Source organism: Nannospalax galili, unplaced genomic scaffold (genome assembly GCF_000622305.1).
Source record: "Nannospalax galili isolate Female #2095 unplaced genomic scaffold, S.galili_v1.0 scaffold705, whole genome shotgun sequence".
In the NCBI taxonomy this organism is placed as follows: domain Eukaryota; kingdom Metazoa; phylum Chordata; class Mammalia; order Rodentia; family Spalacidae; genus Nannospalax; species Nannospalax galili.
Window position 1 is genome coordinate 334,857 of NW_008352871.1, and position 13,284 is coordinate 348,140.

Here is a 13,284-nt window from a genome sequence, read left to right on the forward strand (position 1 = left end):
CAGAAAGAACACAAATAAATGACTTAGCATTGTAATTCAATACACTTGTAAACCAACAACAAATGAAACCTAAACCCAGCAGAGAAGAAGAAATAACAAATTCAGAGCAGAAATTAATGAAATAGAAACAAAGAAAACAATAAAAAATCAATGAAACCAGGACCTGGTTCTTTGAAAAGATAAACAAGATTGATAGACTGATAGCCCAGTTAACCAAAAGAAGGAAAGAGAGCCTCCAAATCAAAAATCAGAGATGAAATGGGAAACATCACAATAGACACCAAAAAGATCCAGATTATTATAAGGGAATGCTTTAAAAATCTATATGCTGCTAAATTTGAAAACATAAAATAAATGGACAGTTATCTAAAAGCATGGGAATCACCATAACTAAACCAAGAAGAGATTAATAACTTAAACAGGCCCATAATTCATAAAGAAATTGAAACAGTAATACAAAACCTCCCAACTTAAAAAAACCCAAGACCAGATGAATTTATAGCAAAATTTTACCAGACATTTAAAGAAGATCTACATCTAATACTATTTAGTTTATTAAAAAATATAGAAGTGCAGGAAGAACTTCCAAATTCCTTCTATGAAGCCAGCATCACTCTCATATCAAAGCCAGTTAAAGATACAACCAAAAACAAAACAATAGACCCATATCCTTAATAAATATAGATGCAAAAATTCTCAACAAAATATTTGCAAACCGCATATAGACACACATCAAAAAGATCATCTACCATTATCAAGTAGGCTTTATTCCAGAGATGCAGGGATGGTTCAATATATGTAAGTCAATAAATGTCGTAAATCATATAAATGGGCTCAAAGATAAGAACCACATGGCCATCTCAAGAGATGCAGAGAAGGTCTTTGATAAAATTCAACATGTATTTATTTTCAAAGTCCTAGAGGGAATTACACTTGAGGAAACATACCTCAACATAATTAACGCCATGTATAAAAAACCCATAGCCAACATCATTCTAAATGGAGAAAATCTGGAAGCATTCCCTTTGAAATCAGGAATCTGACAAGACCGTACGTTATCTCCACTCCTCTTTAACATAGTGCTTGAAACTCTTGCAATAAAACAAGAAAAGGAAATTAAAGGAGTAATAATTGGAAGAGATCAAGTTATCCCTTTTTGTAGTTGATATGATATTATATATGAGATGCCAAAAATTACACCAGAAAAATCCTAGAAATTATTAACACAATCAGTAAATTGGCAGGTTACAAAATTAATCGACAGAAGTCTGTAGCCTTTCTACATACCAATAACAAGCAGTCAGAGAAAGTGTGCATGGAAACACTCCCCTTCACAATAGCTGCAAAATTATCTTGGAATAAACCTGACCACATACATTAAAATCCTCTAAAATGAAAATTTCAAACATTTAAAGAAAAGATTGAGGAAGACACCAGAATTTGGAAGGACCTCCCATGCTCATGGATTAGAAATGAAACACCTAAATCTTTAAAGAAAGATTGAGGACGACATCAGAAGATGGAAGTATCTCCCATGCTCATGGATTGGAAGACTTATTATTGTGAAAATGACAATACTTCCAAAAGCCATTTATAGATTCAATGCATTGATATTCAAAATCTCCTTGATATTTTTCACAGAATTGGAAAAAAAAACATTCTAAGATTTATATGGAAGCACAAAAGACCTAGGACTTCCAAAGCAACACTGAGCACTAAAACCAATGCTGGGGGGTTACTATGCCAGATTTTAAACTGCATTTCAGAGCCATAGTCATAAATACACCATGGTAATGGAACAAAAATAGACCCATAGACCAAGAGAACAAAATTGAAGACCCAACTATGAGTACACGCAGTTTTAGCCACCTGATATTTGACAAAGGGGCCAAGAACATTCACTGGAGGAAAGACAGCATGCTCAGCAAATGGTGCTGGCAAAACTGGATCTCCACCTGTAGAAGAATGAAACTAAACCCTGTCTTTCACCTTGCACAAAAGTCAACTCCAAATGGATGAAAGACCTCAGTGTGAAGCCTGGAACTCTGAAACTGTTAGAAGAAAACATTGGCAATACCCTACAATATATAGGTGTAGGAAAGGATTTTCTAAACCAGACATCAAATACTCAGGAAACAAGTTCAAGAATCAACAAATGGGACCTCATTAAACTAAAAAGCTTCTGTACATCAAAAGAAGCAACCAAGGAAGTGAAGAGAAAACCCACAGAATGCGAGAAAATATTCATCAATGCCACATCTGACAGAGGTTTAACATTCAAAATATATAACAAACTCAATAAACAAAGAATCAAGGAAGGAAGTAACCCAATTAAAAGATGGGCTAAGGAACTGAACAGAGTTCTCAAAAGAAGAAATAAAGATGGCTAAGAAGCATCTTAAAAGGTGTTCCACATCATTAGTAATTAGTGAAATGTAAATTAAATCTACATTAAGATTTCATCTTACCCCAGTCAGACTGGCCAAGATCAAGAGAACAAATGATACTAAATATTGGAAAGGATGTGGGAAAAGGGGAACACTCATCCACTGCCGGTGGGAGTGCAAACTTGTACAACTCCTATGGAAAGCAGTGTGGAGAACTCTTGAAAAAACTAAAAATAAGCCTACCATTTGTCCCAGTTATACCACTCCTTTGCATATACCCAAAGAACTCATCCTGTTGCAGAGACATTTGTACATCCATGTTTGTTGCTGCCCTTTTCACAATATCAAGAGCTGGAAGCAACTAAGTGTCCCTCAACTGACAAGTGGATAATGATAATGTGGTTCACTGATATGATGGAGTGTTCCTCAGCAGTAAAAAAGATGAAATCATGAAATTTGCAGGTAAATGGATGGAACTAGAAACTATTATACTAAGTGAAGTAACACAGACTCAGGAAAAAAAAAATGACATATGTTTTCCCTCATATGTGGATCCTAGCACCATATCCTGATACATGATTATATATCCAGACCGAACTACAGGAACCAGGATAATGAAAAGGAACTAGGGAGGAGAAGAAAAGGAAAGAATCTGAAAGAGAACAGTAGGAAACAGGCATTAGTAATGGAGATATGGATAAAACTGGGGTTATTTTAAGGGGAGGGGAGGGAAGGCTCTACAAGGAACTTAGGGGATAAACGGAAAGAAGGAACTCCAGAGAGATGGGACCATTGGAGAAAGGTATTGTCAAGGGAAAAATGGGGGGCACCTTAATTGGGGAAACCATGGTGGAAGGGTTAGGCAATGTGTGAGATAAATAATGCCTAGCTAGTTTTAAAAAACCAGCGGGAACCATATTAGTCCAACAACCTACTGACAAATTATATATACAACTAGATCAAGGAATATAATATATGTTTAGGTATGGTTTATCTGAAAGTGTTTGGTCTTTGCCAAGCTTTATCTACATGGCACATGGTAATTAAAAGTCTAGGGAATTTTTAAAGAACTTGTGACAGAAACTGGGCTGAGTTACCAGAGGATGAGTTGCTCAGTCTAGTTAGCTGTATCAGGCATCCAAGTTCCTCCTCACAGTCACTAACTCACTTAAAACTTCTGGAGAGTGGTGTTAACGTAGGTGACAAAAACAAAACAATAGAAAACGAAACAAAACCAAAGAGCAGGAAGGAACACTCTCTTCTGGTATTCCAGGCCTTCAGCAAAGACATTCTTATTACTGTTGATTTGGGAGCTCTAACTGACCAGTTTCTATTCTCCACTCATACAATCGGTGAAGAACACATATTTTTATTTTCTAAAAAACCCTAAACTAAATATTAGTAATTCAATTTTAGGAATTTTCCTAATTTAGTAAAGTTCCTATAATGAAACACTGTTGATTGTGTGACTAATAAAACAAATAGCCAGGCATGGTGGTACACACTTTTAATCCCAGCACTTGGTAGGCAGAGGCAGGAGGATCTCAGTGAGGTCAAGGCCAGCCTGGTCTACATAGTGAGTTCCAGGACAGCTGGGGCTACATGGAGACCCTGTCTCAAAAAGATCAAAAAAAGAAAACAAACAAACAAACAAAAAACCAGGAATTTGTTTCTTATAATTCTAAAGCTTCTGAGGTCCAAAGTCAAGTCACTGGCAGATTTGTTGACTAGTAATGACTCACTTCCTTCTTTATAGATAGCAGCATTTGAATTGTGTCTTCATATGATAGAAGGGGTAAAGATCTCACTGGGGTAAGTCAATTTTGAGGCTATTAATCCCTTTCATGGAACTTCATTTTTGTGACCTAATCATATCCCAAGGACCTCAGCATCAAACAACATCATATTGAAGATTATACTTCAATGACATGAATTTGAAGGGAAGATGCAACAGGCAGTATAACATTCCATTACATTATACGCAAAGGTAATATTACACACGTTATGAAAAATGTGGCAGACTATGACCCAGCTGGCTTTACTCCAAGCATAACAATCAGAATAACTTGTTACATTATACAATTAAAAGACTAGAACAGTTTAGCAGGGTATGGTGGCATAGGCCTTTATGCCTAGTACCTCAGAAGCTGAGGCAGGCAGATTTCTGTGAGATAGAGGCCAGCCTAGTTTCCATAGAGTGTTCTAGGTCCACTGGGGCTAAAGGGAGATCCTGTCTCAAAAAAATCATAAACTTTTCCTCAATAAATATAAGAAAAATGTTTCATTAAAATGTCATGCTAGCTTATTTAAAACTATTCTGATCAAGGGTTGTTGAGGTAGTTTGGTTTTAAAGTGCTGGCCTAGGAGATACAGACGTGGGTTTGGCCTCTATCCATGAGAATATGCTAGATAAAAAAAGTTCTCCAGGGGCTGGAGAGATGGCTCAGCAGCAGGAACACTAAGTGCTCCTGCAAAGGACTTGGGTTTGATTCCCAATATCCACATGGCAGCTAACAACTATCCATAACTGTGGGAACCCATGCCCTGATTCTCTGCTGACCTTGGGTTTCACCCTGGCTGTTGACCACAGTTACGGGAACACTCAGTACCACATGACCCACCCACAAGTTCCTGTTATTGTGCTTCTCTGCAGCTGAGGCAGAGCCCTGGTGTTTTTTCCACTTGTCTGGGACTTTTTGACTCGGCTGGGGAGCGATATATATAGCAAGCTGTTCTGACAATAAAGAGAATTCTCTCCACATGAATGACCTGCTGACGTGTCTTTTTTCAAGTCCTCAGCACCTCACCCGACCTCCAAGTGTGATTTGTAGTGCTGGCACTACAAGTGGAGGTTCCACTGAGATTGGGAAAGAAGGGACAGTGCTGAAGGACCACCTGGGAGCTGGCCGGCAGGTAAGGGGGTGAATTGGTGATATGGGGACCACAGGGTCTACTCACCTGTTAGAAAACCAGTTAGTGGAACTGCTAAAGAAACAGGGAACTGGTATTAAGACATGCACAGCTAAGGATTTTATAAAGGTTTTACAACAGAGCAGTCCATGGTTTATATATTCTGGGGGTCTTAATATCCCGGATTGGGAGGAGGTCAAGAAGGATTTATGAAAAGTCTTACATGAAAAGGGCCCCGAAAGCATCCCTATAGCCACCTTTCCTTTATGGAGACTGGTATGGGACGCACTCCTTAGTGATAACGCGAAAGTGAAAGAACAACTAGCTGAGGTTAAAGTGGCTTCTGAGGGGGCCCAAGAAAAAGAATCTGGAAAGTCATTCCAAGTGTTGGAGGCTGAGGGTGGGGAAGATTCTGGGACCCCTGAGTCCTCAGGTGGAGATTCTGAGGACGAGGAGAGCAGTTTAGAGCGGGATATCAGGGTTCTACGAAGAAAGTTGAAAAACTTAAGGATGTAAAAAGCCACTGCCTCCAGGCCTTCACCTACTTGGGTGTCCCTAAAAGCCTGAAGACAATGGGCCTGCTTATACTAGTAGAGGATCTGCCACCTTTTGTCAAGAGTTTGACATTCTCCATAAAACAGGTATCCTTTACAACCCCCAAGGACAGGCCATAGTTGAGAGAGCGCATCGCACCCTTAAGTGCTATTTGCACAAAATTAAAAAGGGGGAACTGCACAGTCATTTAACATCCCCTCATTCAACTTTAGCCCTCACACTTTATCTTTTAAATTTTCTGACGGTGGATGCTCAAAACCACTCGGCCACTGTTCAGCACTGGAGGCCCTTACGCGAGGACCAACCTGTGGTCAAATGGAAAGATCTTTCCTCAGAAAACTGGAGAGGCCCGGACCCAGTATTAGTCTGGGCCCAAGGATCTGTTTGTGATTTTCCACAGGATGCCGAACACCCTATTTGGGTCCCTGAGCGTTGTGTGCATGCTGTGTCTACACTTCCTGAGGAGCAGCAGCCAGGAAAGGAGATGGGCATTGGTGAAGAATCCCCCAATCTTGATGCCAGTGGAAACTGACAGTTTTGTCTGGCCAATGGTGGTCAGTACCAACTACACATTAGTTAAGGCTGCTATACCTGTGAGTTGGGAAATGGGTATTATTACAGGCAGTTTTGATCTCTCCAATGCCCTCTGCTTTTCTAAGGTTCTTAATATTTCTTTACTTAATAACAGTAGCTCCCTCTTAGGGCCTTGCACTGTCCTCAGGAATTGGTCAGTCGGAGACATTCAGGCCAATTCCTCAAATGCCTCTGTGCTTGGCATGGAAGGAATATGGGGTCCCAGCAATTTCAACTGTAATTACACCAGTTTTTCTTTACTTCCTCTGCCGGGGCCTCAGTGTTGGCCTGGCCCCCTACAGTTTGAGGCTGTTGTCCCTATATTATGGGGTGACTATGTGACCAAAGAGCCTTGGTGACTTAATACCTCAGACCACCCCCTCTGGTGGTATGGACCTCGGCTTCCATTTAAAAAGAGTACCACGCAAGCATCCCCCTTTCATTACAGAAACCCTATGATGACCGGGGGGATCCTTACTTTTGCAGGGATGTTCCTCTGCGGACCTTATGCCTGCATGGATGCTGTTCCTCTAGTATTGAGGGAAGCACATTATTTCAATAGCACTATTTCCTGGAATACCTCTGCCACCTTTGAGGGTAGCTTCCAGTTTAAAAATACATAACATAGTAAAAATATGACCCCCTCTTCCGGCCCTTGTGTGTTTCCCCCTTTCTTCTTCCTAGTCACTAATAATTCTCTTTCAGAGATAAATAATACCTTAAACTGCAGTGAGAAAACATGCCACCTGCGCAGTTGCTGGGGTCCTGTGAGCTCGGCTATCCTGGTACAGGTCCTGGGCATCGTTCCGATGCTGGTCAATGTGCCAGGCAGCTACCTGGTTCACCTCATAAGGGAGAAGAGGAATTTTGGAATCACCGCGGCAATCATCGCAACAGTCACTGTGTCTGCTCCAGCCACCACTGCAGCTGGAGTAGCTCTTGCTCAAACAGCTGTCATGGCCGAGACTGTGGACAAACTATCAGGTTGGGTGGCACAGGCCCTTGATACTCAGGGCAAGATAAATTCTTTATTGCAACTGGGCATCCTAAAATTAAATCAATAAACCGCTCTGTTACAGGAACAAGTTGATGCATTGTGGGATATGCATATGTTAGCCTGCTCTCCTGCCTTTACCCATATCTGTATCACTTCTGCTAAGGTGTGCAATGCCTCAGTAGCTGTGAAGGAGCTCAATAAGTTCTTGCAAGGACCATGAAATTCACAATTTCTAAATTATACTCGTCAGCTGACGCAAGAAATCATATCTATAAATGAAACAAGAGTTCCTCCTGTGTCCGGGGAGGCTTTTGTAAAGGGTCTCCATGTAGTTGGAAAACTGTTTAAGGAATGGAGTGGATCCATTGCCCTAGGCCTCCTGTCCTCCTGGTCCTGGGTGCTGAAGTTCTAGCCTTGGTGCTTCTTTGCCACTTACACAAGAGCCAAATTCAGAGCCACATGTATACCCGACAGGTGCTGTTGACACTATCAGCAGAGAATCTCTCAGCACAAATTTGGCTAAATCTACAGAAAAATAGGTACCCAGTGATGGGTAAGATCTAGGGGGTGCATATCAACCTAAGACAGAGGACTTGTGAGGCCTGAGCAGGTTGCTCCATGATGGGTAAGATGTGTGCTAATGACCTGAACGACCTAAGACAGGGCTTATTTATATTAAATAAAAGGGGGAGCTGTGGGAACCCATCCCCTGATTCTCTGCTGACCTTGGGTTGCACCCTGGCTGTTGACCACAGTTACTAGAACACTCAGTACCACATGACCCACCCACAAGTTCCTGTTATTGTGCTTCTCTGCAGCTGAGGCAGAGCCCTGGTGTTTTTTCCACTTGTCTGGGACTTTTCCACTGGCCTAGGGAGTGATATATATAGCAGGCTGTTCTGACAATAAAGAGAATTCTCTCCACATGACTGACCCCCACTGATGTGTCCTTTTTCTAGTTCTCAGCCCCTCGCCTGACCTCCAAGTGTGATTTGTAGTGCTGGTGCCACACATAACTACAGTTCCAGAGGATCAGATGCCATCTTCTGACCTTCACAGGCATTGCAGAACATGGTACACTTACATACATGCAGTCAATGCACTCATACACGTAAAATAAAAATAAAATGAAATTAAGTAAGAAAATTCTCTAATCTAATAAGTATTATCTACTTTGAAACTAAAACAAATATATCTAAATGATAAAACAATGAAATATTATTAAAATTTTTGGTATCTTTTCACAGTAACCAGATGATACTGAGATAAATGGGGTCCCCTATTAGGGTTCTTAGTCTCATTAATAGAAGAATTTAAGAATGGACTCAAGAAGCTGAGCACCTACATTATCTGTCACTAACAACCATTTGAAACTCCAGTGTCTTCTGACCAACACAGTTTTGCATGCATGTGATAAACTTAAATATATGCAGGTAAAACATACATGCGTTAAAAATAAATAAGCAATAATTTTTAAAGAATGGACTCAAACAGCAGCTTTAGACCAACTTTAACAATAGATTATAAAAGAAAACTCCTCCAGGCAGGCAAACTGTCATGTGCTGTCCTGAGGAGGAGAGTGAGGGTGTGGGAGAAGGATAACAAAAAAGCTATTCAGCACCATAGAGGTCAGACATATTGGGGATTAGCAGCCACGTGGCCAGCAAGAGAGCTTTAAAGAAAGAGCAAGAAAGCCCAAAATGTTGGGATAGCCTAAGGTGTTAAGCACGCTTAGAAGAGAGACAGGTGAAAAGGAGCAGTTGTGGTTTAAAATAGATTTCTGAAATTGCACGTCTGCTGCCTTCCTATAAGCCACTGCCCCCAGGGGCAGAGATTCCACCATGGAAAAGTTCACCAGCTCCTTAATGCACTAACTATTCTGCCTATCATTTTAGCATGACTTAATATAAACCAGCCTTGCTAGGGGTGGTGCCAGGGTCAAGTAACTGACCTGACAAAACTGGAATGTCAAGTCTTCACACAGGCCAGACATTTTTATTTTCTTGACCAATTTTCTCTTAAGACATTTTGTGCTACTGTAACAATAGCTTTACTTTTGAGATATGAGTGCAAGAATATTGTAATTAATAATATGCAAACAATTATAGGAAACAGTAAAATATAAAATGATACAGAAGTGAGGTGATATAGATACAGACTTACACAAAGTATAACTCAGAAGTTCTTTGGAGTTCTTAATAGTTTTAAGTGTAATTGTTAGTATCAGAGCAAAAATACAACTCTCATCTCAAAGGACACAAGAGATAATTTATGCCAAATATGAGTGACCATGCCCTGGGAACATAGACTCAAGTTACCCAAAATTCCATGTTCCAACATAGAAGCAGTTTCATAAAGTAGAAACAGAACAAAGAAAAGTCATTTATCAAGACAATTTTCAAATACATTGGTAGAAACATTGAGTAGGTAGAGCAGCAAAAGAGAAATTTCAGCTATAGGCCTCAGATGCTAACTGATGGCATTCTTAGGACTTTCGGTTGGTGAGAGCTAGGCCTTTGTTCATACATCCTAAAGGTTTTATATCTGTTAGTCACAAGACATTAAGTCAGAAACAGAAGTAGACAAGAAGTGGCTATTTAGGGGCTAAAGATGGCCCAAAATAAATTTTAAATAAGCTCTGTACTTACAATATTTCACACCGTAACGGTCATTAAAGTGCTAATCTGTAGTATAGCTTTTAAAGAAGTTCCATCCAAGAAGCAAAATTTTTCTGAAAACTTTCATTCACATTTTGTTATCTAGACAGATATTAACGGGCATGAAGGCCATGTTGCGTATAGCCCCCAACACAAAACAAATGAGTAAATAAATGTAATATAAAATATAAAAAAGAATGTCTAAAAATGTGGAGCCAATATTACACTGAATATTTATTGACTTTTAAAAACTGAAATATGATGAATAAAAATATCAAATATAGAGCCATTTTCTACAGAACTGCATTTTGTTGTTGTTATATTGAGACAGAGTCTCTTGATGTTGCCCTGGGTTTTCTGAACTTACAGTGATCGTCTTCTTAGGCTTTTTAAGTACTGGGATTACAGGCATGTACCTGTAAATGCCTAGCTGCAATTTGTATGTCAGAATGTGAAATATAAAACTTTAACATTCTGAGTGTATTTCCTTATTTCAAGAATTTTACATAGATTATATAATGATGATAATAACCTTCAGAGAAAAACGTAGATATCTATATTTTGATATTTCCTTTCTGATAAAAGAAGAAAAAACTCAAGGCTAATAATTTAATGTATATCTGAATATATATAATTACATTTATGTTAGAATAAAATACAAAAAGAAATATATGAATAAAATTAATAATTAGCCCTACAGTGTTCTAGAATGCAATAAAGTATGATGAATTGTTTTATCATCAAAATTTTATATGTTGTTAACTGTTTTATAGCTGGTAAGAGATCACCATTATGAATAGTTATAAAAGTCACTTTTTAGTGCAGACAATTCATTTTTACAGAAGCATCCATCAACTTTCTTTTTCTTCATAAAACATTTTCTCAGACTTATGAATATTTCAGTTTACATGAACATTTATATACCAATTACAAAAGTAAATGTTTTAAACAGCTGGTATTATAAAAAGTGGAGGGCTGGAGAGATGGCTCAGTGGTTAAGAGCGCTGACTGCTCTTGCAGAGGACCTGGTTTTGATTACCAGCACCCACATGGCAGCTACGAACCGTCCTTAACTGCAGTTCCACAGGAATCCAAAGCCCTCTTCTGACCTCTGTGGCATTGCATGACATGGGTGCACTCACATACACGCAGGCAATACACGCATACACATAAAATAAAAACAGTGAATTTTTTTTTTTTAAAGTGGAACCTGGTTAAAAACTCATAATGCTTTCATAGGCTTTTATATAACACTATTGGCCTGAATTTTTATGAAATATATTGTTATTGATATGGCATATGTCAGTTAGTAATGCATATTTGCTCTTTAGATGTGAAATTTCAGATGTTTTCTTCAGAGTATATTTTTTAAAAGATCTATTTCTGTTATTGAGACATTTGATCTTTATAATTTTTTTTTCAATTTCATTTACTATTTTTATTTTATGTGTATGTGTCTATTGCCTGCATGTAGGTAAGTACACCTGTTTCATGAAATGGCTGTGGAGGACAGATGAGGCTGTCAGATCCCCTGAATCTGGAGTTATAGACAGTTGTTTACTGCCATGTGGGTGCTGGGATTCGAACCCAGGTCTTATGCAAGAACAGTGTTTTTAACTGCCAAGCCATCTCTCCAGCCCCTGTTCTTTATAAAATTTATATTACAAATGTGATTAGACAGAATTTATATTGCCTTTAGAATTTAAAGACAATGGGCAATTCTATTTTCATCTTTCAGTCTTTTGAACATGCATCAATTTCCTATAGGCTAGAGTAGCATTTTTCTGGAAATCTTATTTTAAAACATTGGATTGTTCATACTTACCTTTCAGAGTACTAAGAGTTACTGAAGGGAAATGCTAAACTTAAAAAATATATATTATTTATTCTAAAGTCGAATAAATAATAATAGACTGTGATTAACCTAGAAAATAAGGCACAAATTGTTTAGTATACAATGATTTGTTCAGCCTCTAGCCTAAATTTTAAGTAACTCAATTCAATACTTCTCTTGTAACAATTGCTGAACTGTCTTATCCTGTTTTATTATGATGGAAAAGTTACAATTTACCAGCACTTAATTAGCTTACACTACTAGAGGATAGAAAGTGTGGTATCAAGGTGGCTGCATTGGCAAGAGCATTGTTGCTTTGTCAACCATTCCTGGAGCAGAGGTTGACAGACACCACAAAGAGGGCAGACTTATCCTTTTATGATACCATCAATGAGGGCAAATTCTGTTTCTTAGTTCTATTCCAGTAGAAATCACATTTCAATAGTGTTTAAACATGAACTTTGGAAGTGGCAAACATTCAAGCTTTAAGCAACCTGTGATGAATGCTCCTATCTCCCAAGTTTAATAGGTAATCCTCTTCTTCCCAACCCTCTCCTTTGTTTATTTGGAGACAAATGCTTTGTTTCCAAAGGATTTTGGTCAATATAAAATGCTTGTCATACAAGCATGAAGACTTGAGTTGAGATCCCTGAACATAATAGTGTATGACTATAATCTCAGAGCAGGGGAGTCAGAGTCAAGTACATCCTTAAAGCTCAAAGGTCAGTCAGTCTAGCTGATTTGATGAGTGCCAGGTTCAAGGAAAGGCCATGTCTCCAAAAAACAAGTTGGAGATTGATTCAAGAAGACCCTAAATGTAAACCTCTGGACTCTACACACAGGCACACATGCATATGAACCTGCATGCACATATGCATAAATACACATACACAACAGAGAGAGAGAGAGAGAGAGAGAGAGAGAGAGAGAGAGAGTGTGTTGGTATGATAGAAAGAATAGGAAAGCACTGAAACAAATAGAAAAATACAAAGTTTAGAGTAAATGTACAGGGCTTAATTAGAGCCTTAACAACTGGTCTAGATCTACAAATGATGCCAGCATAGGTGATGAATTAAGGAATACATCAGTAAGGGTACCTGCATCACTAAGCTGCACCAATATGAGCTGTCTCAGTGGTGGCTCTTTTTCTGAACACTGGGAACACGAAACCCCATGAGAAATGCCCATAGAGTATCTAAACCTTAGTGCATATGTATACCTGGGAACTTCTTGGCAAAGAACACAGTGCCAGATAGAAGAGACCTCCCTTTGAATGGTTGGTGAGAGTGGTCCAGGAAGCTCCCAAAATAACACAGGCTATTGGATAAGGCTCTACTGCTGAAACAGGGTATGATTTGGATACAGGACTTA